Raw genomic sequence first — 14,343 nt, forward strand, 5'->3', positions numbered from 1 at the left:
TTTACAAATCAAAATTTTTCTGCTCAAATACTCCTTCGCGTACATAGACTCATCATACTGAACAGCCTTGGGGTCTTAGTATGCTACCTAGGCTGGAATATGCTTTAAACAATTAATAGCTTAATAAATACATCTTTCATAATTTCACTTTGAAGGATGAAGATCACAGAAACAGGTTTCAATTCATGACAATGAGCCAAGATATTACCTACTAAGTTTTGGAAAGTACTAAGAATTTTCTCCTGCAATAACATAGCCCAAAATTACCGATGAATCAATTGTAGGTCCCACCTATATTCCCTCCTTAAGTTTAGACCTGAGGTCCGGCGGCTTTACTCACCTTTAATTTGACCCTAAAAAGAATCTATTTGTCAAGGAGACCCTTGCCGCTACCTTCAACATATGATATTAATAACTTCAGGTAACGCATGTAAAAGCCTGTTTGGAAATTGTCGTTCTTGTTAAGAGGATTAGACACAGATACTTTTAGACCGGAAACTCTATTTTTGATAATGTGAAAAGCCACATTTTGAACGAAAAAGAACTAAAACTACAGAATTATGCTCCTAACAGAGCAATGGAAAAGGGAGTTTTTTGTTTTACATAATAGAAAAAAGCGTGCGTTGCCGTTTCTATCGAATATACTCATTATATTTTAAAGTTTTGTATTGTTGGAGGGGAGGGGGCTAAGTCCCCCGGAAATTTGAATTTACTAGTAAAACGTTTTTTTTTTGGAAATAAAGAATGAAAGTGTACTCACATTGAAAATTGACGAATCCATTGTTTTCAAAGTTAATAATATGTAGTGTACTATAATCAATGTGTTAAAACATAATGAAAATTGAATTGTAGTGTATGAACATTTTATACACTTTTTCAAGGACAAATAAAAAAACGGATGTTGAGTTACATAATTTCGTGTGTGCTCCCAAAACTTGTCTGACTACATTATACGTTGCCAAGTTTAAAAAACCTCAACCTTAGTTTCATAGCACCCATTATAGTGTGCCAACTTTTAAAGTATTCACACGTGAGTTTCTTGTGCAATTCAATGTATTTTTTCACGTATTTTTGTAGGGGTGAATGTACGCTTGAAATCTATTACACTTTTGAGCAAATTCTTGTAAGGTTCTTGTGTAATTCCAATGTACCGTTCATATTGTATACACTTCTGACCATGTGTTTTTCTTGCGCAATTCCATGTATTTTTTTCATGTGTAATTAGAATCAATAGTGAGTTTTCCTTGCGCAATTCAATGTAGGTTCTTATGTGTAATTAGAACTGTGCACACCCTTACTACTAGCCACTTCACATGGAAGGAGTTGTCCTAGAAATTTCAAAGAGAGCTAAATCAACTGCAAACTGAAAGTTGTAGTGCCCTTTTTGAGATTCAAAAGTGATTAGAGGGCAGCCAGCCCACCTACCATACTCTTCTTCTCTAATTGGCCCCTTATACCCTCCAAAGCCATTCGATCAAAATTATGAGATGGCCGTTTGTGAGATGGCAGTGATGACATAACCGTAAATAATGTAAATTGGCCATTATTTGAATATAGGTTTTATGATTGGAAACGGCATTAAGTTGAAACCTTTAAGGATTGCTAAGCGGATGTCTAATCAAGTGAAAAGGCTATATGTGCATTTAGATTGTTAAAAGGGCATGTAAGAAATCCAAGCAACAAATAAGGATAGCAAGATGAGACAGAGAATTTATAGGGCGATGTTGAACTAAATTAACCGACACTATGGGCATCCTAGCTGCCAAATGGGCAAAATCTTGAGAACGACTTAGGTTATTGAGATAAGACTTTCAGGAAATGCTGAGCAGAATGTTGAATTAAATCAGAAGTCGCTATGAATTTGAAGGCTGGTAAAAATGTGTGTCTACAATCTACAATATGTAAAGAACTGCTAAGGATATTAAGTTGAAGGCTGTTAAGAAAGTTTGGCACATCTATACTGATAACAAGAACGAAAAAAGGGGTTATGAAAAAAAACTTTCTGGGAGCGTTGGTTGGGATACTGAAATAAACCAAACAAGTTTATGTGCATCCTGGTTGTCAAAAGGACGTATCTACAATATCTCAGGAACAACTAAGGGTATTTAGTGGGAAATTTTAAGGAATATTGAGTGGAATACTGAACTGAATTAAAAGACACGTATGTATCCAGGTTCTTACAATGACATCTGCAATATCTCAGGAACAGCTAAGGGTATTAAGTTGAAACTTTCAGAGAATGTTGATGGGGATGCTGGACTAAATCAAAAGACAATATGGACAACTCCTTCTGTCAAAAGGGCGTATCTGTAATATCTCAGGAATGAATGAGGGTATTAAGTTCTTATCAGGAAATAATGAGGGACACGTTGAACCAAATCAAAAGTTACAATGCATATCTGGATTGTCAAAGCAGCGTTTCTGCAATATCTAGGAGCAACTAAGGGTATTAAATTAAAATTTTGAGGGAATGCTGATTAGAGTGTTGAACTAAATCAAAAGAGATACTAGATTCATCCAGGTTGTCACAAAGATGTATCTGCAATATCTCAGGAACGGCTATAAGTATTAAGTTGAAAATTTTAGGGAATGTTAAGGAGGATGCATAACTAAATAAAAGATACTATGTGCATCCAGGTTGTCAAGCCTGGTTGCCAAGTTCAGTCTTCAATATTACAGGAGTAAGTGTATTAATTAAAAACTTATAGAGAATATTAAAAGAGATATTGTACTAAATCAAAAGACACTATGAGTATCCAGGCTGTCAAAAAGGTGTATCTGCAATGCCTCAAAAACAGCTAATTGTACTAAGTTTAAACAATCAAGGAATGTCGTGGGGGATGTTGAACTAAGTTAAAGTTACTCTATGTGCATCCGGGTTGTCAAAAGGATGTATCTGTAATATCTCTGGAACAGAAAATAGTATCTAGTTGAAACTATTAAGGGTTTTCGTGGTGTATGTTAAGCTAAATCAAAGGACACTATGCATTCAGGTTGTCAAAAGGTCCCATGGGCAATATCTCAGACACGAATAAGGAAATTAAATTGGAGCCTTCACGGAACTTTGGGGTGGGTGTATTCAGCTAAATAAAAAGAAACTATTGGCATCTAGGCTCCCTACAGAACAGCGAACTTCATTCTCTTCTCTGATCTAGATTAAATAATATAAACAAATCGACTTGTTTAAAATGAAAAGCAACATTAAAACTTAAAACGAGCAAAAATTATTCCGTATGAGATGGGGGCTACAACTTCTTCGTCAATCACTCCTGACACTGAACTTTGCCTTTTTATCCCAATTCTTTAAGAACTATTCCTGAAACGCAAGGGCCGCTGACTTTGAATGAGAAATAATTTTGAAGAACTTCAAGACCTGATCGTAAAGAACGAGCATTTCGGGAGGAGCAGCCCCAATTTCATACGGAGTAATTTCTGCTTGTTTCAAGTTTTAATGTAGCTTGCTACTTTTAATTGCAAAAATCGGTAATTGCAGAAATCTGTAATCTGAAATTGCATAAATTTCAGGAGGATGAGGATAGAGAAACTGGGGTGGAAATTTAAGTAAAATTGTTTGTACTACTGTGGATTCAGAAGGATTAGCTCCCATGGTCAAGCGATGAGACATTATGTGCAATGTCGTTGAGGATGCTTACAGGGCTCCTCATTAATTTTCTATAGCAAGTGCAAACTTCATTCTCTTCTCTGATCTAGATTAAATAATAGAAAAAATTCGACTTGTTTAAAATGGAAAGTAACATTAAAACTTAAATGTAGCTATTGAAGTTTATTGAATAAAATTCAATATTTACTTCTTTTTTTTTTATTGAATTTAGGATTATGAACCTACTGTTCATAACAAATAAATTCAAAAATAATGCAAAATTCACCTGTTTTCATAAGGCATTAAATGGGGTTAGGGTATCGGTAACTTAAACTGGAAGTGGCCGTGCAAATTCATTAAATATTTTAATGAAACAAAAAATTTTCGAGTGTAATTTTCAAACTATAATCAAATAAAAAATAAGAAAATTTTTGAAAATATATATATATATATATATATATATATATATATATATATATATATATATATATATACATAGTATTTTGCAGTAGGCATCAAGTCATGGCTAATTGTAGAAAAAGCCAAGACAGATAGTAAGAGTAATTGAGTGGCAAATCTGGGATAAGCCCTTTTTAGGATTGTATAAATATGATGTCATTTCATTTGTAGATAGATAAGTCTACCTATCAAACGTCCTGTTGTCATTCCTAGGTCAGAACTAAAAATTTCTATAAAAAGGGCTTATCCCAGATTTGCCACTCAATTACTCTTACTATCTAAATACTATATATATATATATATATATATATATATATATATATATATATATATATATATATATATATATATATATATATATATATATATATATACTGAGCTCTCTTTTGGCCATGCCAAAAGAGAGCTCAGTGTGCAAAAATATAAAATCCAGATAATTTTAAATACCTTAGAGAATACTATAGACTCGTCTTTATTTAAGCTCTAAAATTCTACAGAAACTTCATAAAATAATTAGCAGTAAGAGGAGTCAATCGTGAAGTATATCAGAGTCTCAGGTATTCCAGGGCTTAAAAAACCTTATTTGCTCCCAGGGCATAACTTACAAGCCTTGCCCTGAGTGCTGTGGGGGGGGGGTTTCATCCTAAAAGACCTAATTTCCAGAACTTTAAACTACATTGAACGGAATAGCTATCTCAAAATTTTGATCGGATGTGTTTGGGGAAAGGGTGGGCGTGAGAGGGGGGTTAGTTGTCTTCCAATCACTTTCAATAATTAAAAAGGGCACTAGCCCTTTGAACTTCCAATCGAATGAGCCTTTTTTGAAGTTTCTACGACAACACTTTCTATTAAAACCTTATATGCCCCCAGGGCATTACTTTCAAGCCTTGCCCTGAGGGCTGTGGGGAGTATTATCTTCAAAAACATAATTTCTATCTAAAAATCAACTACGCTGAACAAAAAGGCTATCTCAAAATTTTGATTATATGTGTTTCGGGAAATGGTGGGCTTGGAAGGGATGTTAGTTGCCTTCCGATTACTTTCGACTATTAAACAGGGCGCAAGCCAATCCAATTTCAAATTGAATGAGCCCTTTTCAAAGTTTCTACGACAACTTCTTCGATACAAAATGCCCTGGTCTAAAGGAAAAAAAATAATAAATAATACATTGTCCCAACACCGTTCTTATATTTCCCCAGGGCATAACTTAAAACCCTTACCCTGAAGGCTGTGGGGGAGTGTCCTCCTCAAAAACATAATTTCCATCTAGAAATCAACTACGTTGAACAAAGTGTCCAACTCTAAATTTTGATTGGATTTGTTTGGGGAAATGGTTGGCGTGGAAGGGGTGTTCGTTGCCTTTCAATTACTTTCGACTATTAAAAAGGGCACTAGCCGTTCCAATTTCCTATCGAATGAGCCCTTTTCGAAGTTTCTACGACAACTCTTCGATACGAAGTGCCTTGGTATGGAAAAATGCTTGGGTGATTAAAAATTCTGCTTTTGTATTAATCTTTGGAGCAAATTTTGTAATGTCACAATACAAGTTGTATTATTATCACGTAGCATGGACGAAGAATGCCAGTAGCTTCAATGGGGGGGTGTATTTTCCTGCAATATTTTTTCTGCATTCCCCTTTCCAGATTCAAGAAAGTCTTTTTGTGGCATTATTATTGAAAAAGGGCTTGTTTTTTTTCGTATTTTTGTTAAAGAAATTGAAAAAGCAACGAACTTTCCCTCCCTGGATTATGAAGAATACTCTTCCCCTCCCGAGGGCCGCGTCCGGAATTTCGTTTTGGAGGGGGGGGGTAATAAAACGGTTTGAAACAATTCATCATAAATTTGTTTAAACGCACTGCGTTACGTTTTAACGTATCAGACAAATATATCGGCTGGGGGGGGGGGGGGAGCCACTGGATATTGCCTAGCCTTTTTAATTTTCGTGAATTGACGCCAGTGATCGGCACCAGTGGTTTCGATGGGGAAGAGGGAACATTTATCTTGTAATATTTGCTCGGCTCATTTTGAATCCAGTTTTTGTGTTCATGTTTAGAGCAAATTTGATAATATCACAACAAAACTTGCATTATTGTCAAGTAGGATATATTAGCGTAAATGGCTTTTACGTTGGAAATTGAACTAAATAGAAATACACTATTTGGGTCTAGGAGATTTCCCCCGAGAAACTTGTCCCCCGGAGATTTCCCCCGGTAATCCCCCCCGGAAATTTCTTCCCGTAGAAGATTCCCACCCCCCCCCCTGAAATTTCCCCCCCGTAGTTGATTCCGATCCTCCCAGCTCCACAAGGTCCGTGCTAATTTACGACAGCGGTCATGGAGATTCAAACGGAATCGTAATGTTTGGTAAGGACGCATCAGGTCAGCTCCTCGATTCGTCTTCTCACTGGTTCGTTGACAGAACGTTCAAGACCGTGCCGAGTTGTTCTACTAGCTTTACGCTGTGCACTGCATGTACGACGATCGGGTGATTCCATGCGTTTACACACTGCTGCCTAACAGGTCAGAGGACACGTATACGAAAGTTCTTACCAAACTAAAGTCTCATTTGACGAATGGAGGTCCAAAATCTGTATTGTCTGATTTCAAGTTGGGCGTGCAGAATTCCTTCAGGAAAGGCTTTCCAGCCACTGAAATGAATAGACACGATGATGAATTTGCCGTCTCCGTTCAAATGCTAGCTGAGCTTGCATTCGTGCCCATTTCGGAAGTACATTCTGCATTCAAAGCTGTCGTAGCAAAACTTACTGACAATTTGTTTGGGCCGATCATCACCTAATTTAAAGATAACTACATCGGTAGAATGCGTAGAAGTAGGAGAGTACCTTGCAACTTTCCACCCCGTGTCTGGAATATGTTCTACCGAACGAAAGATACAACAATGTTGACAAACAACAAGACAAACAACAATGTCGAGGGTTATCATAGAAGATTGCAGTCTTCAGTTTCGGCTCATCGCCCTAGCCTTTGGAAGTTCTTGGACATCCTCAAGCGTAAACAAGCACTTAACAGGGCGGTTGTGATTCAAGCAAATACGGGACAATCCAGTGAACCAATTAAAAAAAAGTATGTGGATTTAAATGCCAGATTTCTACAAAAGATGGGAAACTACGGGAACTTCGGGACGCTGGAGTACCTGAGGCTTATTGCAAGAAATATTAATTTTAAAGTGAGCGTTTTAACCGTGAATGTATTACCGTTTATAATCAATTATTTACTTGACAATTAAAAAGTGTACTCCACTCGCTATTATATTTTAGGCCGCCGAGAAAGAGAAGAATTTTGCAACAATTTTCAAGCCATGGGTGACATCCGATGCAAATCTGAGGCAAGAGTAGTCTAAGGTGGCGATTATTTCCAAGACGGGGGAGGGGAGAATTTCAAGCGGGGGAACATCTCCTAGGAGGGGGGAATCTCCGAGGGGGAAATCACCGGGGGGAATCTCCTGCTTGGGGAAATTTCCGGGGGGAATTCCGGGGGGAAATTTCCGGTAGAAAATTACCGGGGGGAAATTTCCAGGTGGATTTTTCTCGGGGGGAAATCACCGGGGGAAATACCCACCAATCGAAAGCATTATAGTACAACTTTTGTTAAAAAATTGTTGCAAAATTTTGGCAAACATATAAATAGTAAGCCAAAATTCGAATTCTTATAGAGAGAAACGGAAAAGATCGAAATTATTTTCTTAACCAATGAAAAAGAATATGTAAAATAAAAACTGTCAGAAATCGTTATTATATAAATGACAGAATTTTGTGTTAAATAAATAACATTATTTAGCACTTGATGTAACTGAGGAAGACTTACTTAATAGTATTTCTCAACTAAGACACCACGTTATATAGATACTGTACCATGTCCTATCTTTTCCTTGTCACGTTTCCCTTATATTTGGGACAATCCTTTTATTATTTGGATTGTCCCCAATCATTGCTTATATTCAACAAATTTCGTAGGACAGTGTTAAACCGTGAAAAACAGTAAGCAAAACTAATCACCTAAATTTTGCAACTCCTTTGGTACATAAAAATTTATAATCAGCAAGTTTAATGTAGCTTACTAATTAGCATATAATGCAAAACAAAATTTAACGCATCCTAGCGCAGATGGTTATGCGTGTGGTGAAATCAATGCCGGAGAAATCGTATGGAGGCTTGAATGCTTTTTTTTTTTTACAACAAAGATAAAATCCTTGAAAATAAAATCTACTGCTGATGTCACAAATCGATGCAATTGTTTTTTGAAAATGATTTTTCTATGTTAAGATGTTCGTGGCTTTGCCAACATATAACGTTAAATAAGTTTTAATATAAAAATTTAAAATTAGAAGTTAATAAAGAACTTCAGGGTATTTTGGGGGGATTTTAAACTAAATGTAAGAAATTTCATGCATTCAGTTTTGTCCAAAGGGCGATACCTCAGGAACGGCTAAGGTTACTACGTTGAAATTGTCAGGACATGTTCAATGGGAAATTGAACTAAATCAAAATATACTGTTTTCAAATTATTTAATTTCCTTTGGAGGGGGGGGGGTGGTCCCGTAGAAGGTCCTTACACTTGTACTCTGATAGATAAAATATCTTTTCGTTGTATTTTATTGAAAAAGGGCTTGCTTTTCGTATTTTAGAGTTTTCTGCTAATTATAAAATTCTGATATAGTGAGAGTCATTAAAACAAAGAAATTGTTTTTCTTTTTTTCTTTTGTTTAATACATTGCATTTAATTTTTTTCATCATTTATGTTTAGTGGTCTTTTTGTTTCTCTTTTGGTTCATGATGTACAACCATGTAATTTAAATTTTGTTTCATGTAACTTTCAACTAGAAGTTAGTCATTCGCGCCTCTCGGGGGCCATTTTTTAGTAATGTTTTTTTATGAAATTTTACGTTTTTCGAAAATTTTACGTTTTTCGAAAACAGATACCCGGTTATAATGGATTATGAAACAAATTTGGGCTATATATTTGCACATTAGGGGGGGGGGAGGTGGGGGTATATGCGTAAATACATTACGCATAATACCCCCCGCCCCATTATATTAAAAACATTAACCTGATACATATATTAACATTAACATATATTAAATACGTAACCTAATCTAGGTACCTTCCCCCCATTTTACCATTAGGTTTACCATTAAGTAAAACAGTACCGAATTTATGTTCGAAAAGCTAAATGTGCTCTCAGGCGATTAGGACGTTTTTATCAGAAAGAAAGCATGACTTTACTGTCTAAATAAATAATCTAGAACCTTGATATGTTAATATGAAAATGTTTCACAACATTTGGATTTATAAAATCATACGGTAATTGTGCATTATATCTTACACACCGCTATATAATGTATCGGTAAGCACTAAAGAAAATCAGTCAAACGTGTATTTGCAATAGAGAAATGGATCGCAAGGCGTGGTTTCTAAAATCATTTACAATATTTAAACGATCGTTTTTTGGGGTTTAGAAGGGGAAAAGGTACCTATGTTATGTTAGGTTAAGTATTTAATTTATGCTAAGCTTACCCCCCCCCCCCCTAATGGGCAAATATATAGCCTAAATTAGTTTTTAAACTATTATATTTGCATCCTATTTTATTTCATTTCAGTAGCATTAACCAAACTTGACTTCTTTCGTGTGTAAGATATAATGCATAAGTACCAATCCTACTTATTTGGCGGTTGAGCTACCTTGATCATGAAGGAGGCGCTCCAGGGGCAAAATTTTCTATGAGAAAGGGGAGGAGGGCTGCCCCCTCAAGACCCATGCTTGACCCCTTTTAAGACCTCAGTTTGTCCCCCAAGCTGAAATTTAGTTTCTGCAAAAACATCTTTACAAAACTTAGATAAGCCTGCATAATTCAAGAATCCAGATAAACAGGTCAGTTTTTTTTTCAGTATATCTTTGTCAGATTTTGGCATTTTGAATGACAATTTTGTCCAAGTCTTCATTGGAAAGTTTTCCGTTTATCATCAAAATTTTGAGATAAACTTTGATATTACGGGAAATGTTTATGTTTTATAAAAATTTAAAGAAAAAATGATAAGTTAAATGAATGTTATTTGACTATTGCAACCGAAATTAAATATGTGAAAAACTCTATTACTGGTCTTCTGATAGATTCTTTGACAATCCATGTCGAATTATCGATTCTCGGCCTTTTATCTAAAATCAAATTGCAATATCTATTTTTATCAGCTTAATATCTGATACTGTCCCTACATGGGGCCCTGAACATTAAACTGAATTTTGGAAATAGGGGGGATGTTGGGGCTTGCTCCGCTCCCTTTGCGCGTTCGCCCGGTTTTGTAGTACCTCCGGAATCGGCGTTCCCCTTTCCAAGGGAAATCATAGTCCATGAACTCAATTAATTATGTACAATGCGCTTTTCAAATTTTATAGAAATCACCCCTGTAGTTTCCTAGCCCCTGAATATGTTGAAAGTCACTTTTTTTTCATCTGAAAAAAGAACAAAAATTGTATCTAATTTACCAAATTTAATGGTGAAAAAGCCAATGACCACTCGTCATAATTAAATTAACGGAAATCATAACTGGACAAATTTTTTTCTAATCTAGCAACCTGGCTAAAATCAACAGAGAATAAATTTTCAAACAATAATTTTTCTAAGGATTTTCTTTCAGAGGAAATAGTGTATCATTTTTGCATTTTGTCTTTAATGATATGTGTTAATGTTTTCAAACTTCAGAAAGGGCTCATTTGAAAGATTGTTAAAAGTTCTAATTCATTTTTTCAGGGTAAAAATAGATCGGAGGGCAACTAGCCCCTCCTGGCCTCCACGCCTTTTGGTTCACTGGATGGGTATACCCATCCGATAAAATTTGAGGCGAGCATTTTGTTAAAAATAGTCCAACCATCATATATTAGAACTCCGGGGTCGACACAACCCCCCAGGGCCCAGGGACAGGCGTTGTAAGTTATACTCTGGGAATACATATTGTTCTTATAGAAGGGATGCTCGGATAAACTTCAAAGAGGGCTCATTTGATTGAAAATAGAAAGATCTAGTTCACTTTTAAAGAGTCAAAAGAGACCTAAGGGCAATTAAACCCCCCACCCCCACGCCATTTTTCCCCAATCCCATCCGATATAAATTTTGAGATAGCCATTTTGTTAAAAATAGTTCTAACATCAGATAATAAAAACTCCGAGGTTGACACAGACCCATTTTTTCACTTTGATATTGTTACTTTGATACCAGTTTTAAAACTTAGATGAACATTTGATTTATCTTTTTAAGTTTGATTTTGCAATATGGAATTTTTAACAACTTAAAACTTTTTGCTATCAAAAACAAACAAAAATTAATTAAAAAGAAAATTCCGAGAAACGTTTTTCAATGGAAAATAAAGGCCATTTTAAACTGAAGCTCAGCAGATACAAATACCTGTTGAAATTCAAACTCAAAACGACCAGAAATTAAATAAACAATCATAGCAAAAAACATACAACAAGTAATAATATAAATGAATAAAATAGATCTTAAAGCGGGTATTACTTAGATTCAATATGAAAATCAAGCTTAAAAAAAAAAAAATTTCCTATTGAAGCATAAATGAAACTTAAAACGAACATAAATTAATTAAACAATCAATTCAAAGTAACATACAATAGATATTAATGTAAATGAATAAATACATTTTAAAACTAATGAAACTTAAAATTAATATGCAAATCAAGCTTAAAACGAACAAAAATCACTATAAACAAGAATTTGGGTATCGCCTCCTTCTATCACTGTAAAACTATAAAACCTACTGCGTCATTGGCGCTTTACTGGAAAAAAATTTCGGTCGCTTTGCGGCAAAAAATACTTTCTCCAACCTATACGTTTGCTTTACTATAGATGAAATAAAAAATGTTTTTTCTACTGAAAGTAAGGAGCAACATTAAAACTCAAAACGAACAGAAATAATTCCACGTTTGAAGAGATTGGCTCCTCCTCAGTCAAGCACGGATACAGGGGGAGGTGATGGGGGCGACCCCCCCCCCCCAACGAAAACTTTTAAAAATCCTTTCTAAATTGTACTGTTGATACGAAAAATAAGACCTGAAAAATCGATCGTCTTCTGAAATAAAAACAATGAAACATACCAACGCAATAAAATTGTTTAAAGATGGTACGGTAGGTGTTATATAGGTTGTCATCACTTATTACTGTTCTCCGGAGACAGAGAGATGAAGTGTACCTAATACATACGTTCAAATGTAATAATTTTGTTTCCATCACTGAACTTGACAAAAATCAAAACTCCTTCACCAACGGTATAAGTGTTTGCCTCATTGCTAGCTGCCACACAACATTATATGAAATACCCTGAACATGATGCCAATTCATCTGCCGGAAATCTAATGTCTGCCTCATTGGTGGCACTGAAGTAGTTTACAGTTGTGACGAAGATACCGGCTTGTCACCTATTATAACCTTCTGAGACCTGGTTTCCATATCTGTGGACATACCTGTAAAAAAAATTTCCGCAGAGGCCGTGTCATCTAGCAAAGGTTTCGTTGTTTCAACGTACTTTTTGGACCTGAAATGCCATCTGTGGTTTTCTTTTAGAAAGTTCCTTCGACTTTTAGTGGTGTTTTCACAAACTGGAAAAGGCTAAAACAAAAAGGAGAAGAAAACAAGCAAAGGTAATAAAACAGAAAAAAAAGAAAGTGGTGAGAACGAGTTGTGAAAAAAATCAGGTGTACTCTCTTGATTGTAGACAGTGCTTAGATAGTTTTAAAAGCAGTTAGTTTGATAAGTGTCATCTCTTGGAACTTGGAAATCCTCCATATCCACGTCTGTGGACATGCAGTTCCAGTTGAGTAAAAACCTAGGGTTGAGGTTCGTAGTTCAAATCTCGATTCTAATGGGAATAGCAGAGGCTAGTGATTGTTTTATTTACTAAATTGACAACCACCTATTAGTTTTAAGCTTACTAAACTTGTTCCTTCGTTGCAGTTTCCCTTGATGAAACCCTCGGAATGCTCAATGAGAGTTACCTAGACCTCTGATTTAAACGATGATGAGGAATGGTTCAGAACCACTCTTTGTCGTCTTCAGACTCTGATGGCGAACCATCTGTTGTGGTCATTCCGTCATGGTTGTGGTTATTCCGTCCATGACGTACCCTTAGCAACCCGCGCAAAACGCTTGAAGGCTGACAAAATAGCATCAACGTTGTCCTGGAGGAAGTCTCGACGGTTCGACCATCATCGTGGCACGGACCTGAGCTCCGCTCACTTCCAGGAACACGACTGGAGTCCAGAACAATTCTTCTTGCAACATTACCCGGAGAGATTCTTCGAACGTACAGCTTTTTGCATGAACTACAACTATCAGTTGGCCCACCACAAAAGCTTGAATGTAACTCCAGACGAGATGAAAATTTTGTTGGCATTATCATCCTGATGGGGAACCTCATGTTTCCGCGGATCTGCATGTGCTGGTCTGGGAAGTTCAGGGTGGAAGCCATATTGCAAAACATGAGTCGAGAAAGATTCTTCACAATCCGGTCGAATCTGAAGTTCGTTATTGATTCAGAAATCAAAGACGAAGAAAAACTAAAAATAGACTTTGGAATGTGCTGTCGATCCTTGACAACTTCAGAAATATCTGTCTCCAGTTGCCGCGTGACAGGAAGCTTCCAACTGACGAACAGATGATCCCCTTCCAGGGTATATCGACTCTCAAGTCATATGTCCCCAACAAGCCCTATCCGGTTGGATTAAAAAATGTTGTCCTCGCCAGCTCCTTGGGGCTGATACTCGACTTCCAAATCTACCAGGAAGCCACCACCTTGGGAGATGAGCTGAGAGCCCATGGCTTGTCAGCTGGGATCGTACTGCGCTTGTCTAAAACCCTACGAGAAGGTACATACCTCTATTTTGACCGATTCTTCTAGTCTGTTAAGCTCCTCGACATGCTGGCTGAAAGAAAAATAAATTCGACCGGAGCTATCATGAAGAACCGTTTGGGCACCAACGACCCAATACTTTGTAATCGAAACAGAAATGAAAAGAAATGGCAGAGGAACCTCTGTCATGTCTGTGCGCTCAGATAGAAAAGTAGCCATGACCCAGTGGTGTGATAACAAAGTGGTTCTCCTGTCTTCAAACTACAGAGGCATAGAAGAGGAGACAGAGGTCAGACGGTATGACAAGTGCCATGGGTCTTACGTGCAGGTCAAATCTCCATGAGTAGTCTCCGACTACAACACCTATATGGGTGGGGTCACGTCTGTTTGAGGTCACCAGAAGTTTCT

The 14,343-nt window shown here is 36.5% G+C and overlaps 1 non-coding gene across 1 annotated transcript; it reads left to right on the forward strand.

Moving 5' to 3' along the window:
- The first annotated feature begins 10,214 nt into the window (after positions 1 to 10,214).
- Positions 10,215 to 10,406, forward strand: LOC148946418 (U2 spliceosomal RNA). Its single transcript, XR_016142671.1, has one exon. It is a non-coding gene; the product is annotated as a U2 spliceosomal RNA (small nuclear RNA).
- The last annotated feature ends 3,937 nt before the right edge of the window (positions 10,407 to 14,343 follow it).

This window comes from Artemia sp. Qi Xiang Cuo, chromosome 12 (genome assembly GCF_049724085.1).
Source record: "Artemia sp. Qi Xiang Cuo chromosome 12, ASM4972408v1, whole genome shotgun sequence".
Classification (NCBI taxonomy): Eukaryota; Metazoa; Arthropoda; class Branchiopoda; order Anostraca; family Artemiidae; genus Artemia; species Artemia sp. Qi Xiang Cuo.